The sequence below is a fragment of the Rhincodon typus genome, chromosome 9 (assembly GCF_021869965.1).
Source record: "Rhincodon typus isolate 14 chromosome 9, sRhiTyp1.1, whole genome shotgun sequence".
Lineage (NCBI taxonomy): Eukaryota > Metazoa > Chordata > Chondrichthyes > Orectolobiformes > Rhincodontidae > Rhincodon > Rhincodon typus.
This window is the reverse complement of record NC_063340.1, coordinates 13,996,609-13,997,553: the sequence shown is the minus strand read 5'-3', so window position 1 is coordinate 13,997,553 and position 945 is coordinate 13,996,609. Positions and strand designations below refer to the sequence as shown.

General features: G+C 52.5%; 1 protein-coding gene across 1 annotated transcript in view; it reads left to right on the top strand.

Annotated features, from left to right (window-relative positions):
* slc24a3 (solute carrier family 24 member 3) overlaps window positions 1–945 on the top strand; it is a 314,482-nt gene that overhangs the window by 280,281 nt on the left and 33,256 nt on the right. The window lies entirely within an intron of this gene.

The following is a 945-nucleotide window of genomic DNA, read 5'->3' as shown; positions in this document are numbered from 1 at the left end:
CTCCCTTCCCCCTCTCTCTCCCCCCTCATCAATACTCCTCACTCCCTACCCGCTCTCATCAATATTCCCCTCTCTCACCTTCCTCATCAATGCTCCTCATTCACCTCCCCCTATTTACCCCCTCATCAATATATCTCACCCCACACTCACCAATACCTCTTACCCCTTCCCTCCTGATCAACATTCCGTCTCCCTCCCCCCCCACCAATAGATTTCACCTCTGCCATTATCAATACTCCTTACCCCCCTCATCAATATTCCCCTCTTCCTCCTCCCACACCAATTCTCATCTCTCTCACCTCCTCATCAATACTCCTCACCCTTTCCCCATTCATTAACACTCCCCACCCCACTCCCTGCCCCCCTGATCAATACACCTCACTCAGAGGGCCTCACTCCTCAATACTCCTCCCTCACTGACACTCCCTCATTCTCATCAGTAATCCACACACTGAACCCCACTCACTCCCCATCAATACTCCACTCACTGAAGCCCACTCACTCCTCATCAATATTCCACTCACTGAACCCCACTCACTCCTCATCAATACTCCACTCTCTGAGCCCCACTCACTCCCCGTCAATACTCCACTCACTGAGCACCACTCACTCCCCATCAATACTCCACTCACTGAGCCTTACTCTCCCCCTCAATACTCCACTCACTGAGCCTCACTCTCCCCCTCAATACTCCCATCACTGAGACCCACTCACTCCCCATCAATACTCCATTCACTGAGCCCCACTCACTCCCCATCAATACACCATTCACTGAGCCCCACTCACTCCCCATCAATGCTCCATTCACTGAGCCCCTCTCACTCCCCATGAGTACACCATTCACTGAGCCCCACTCACTCCCCATCAATATTCCACTCACTGAGCCTCACTCACTCCCCATTAATACTCCATTCACTGAGCCCCCTCACTCCCCATCAATACTCC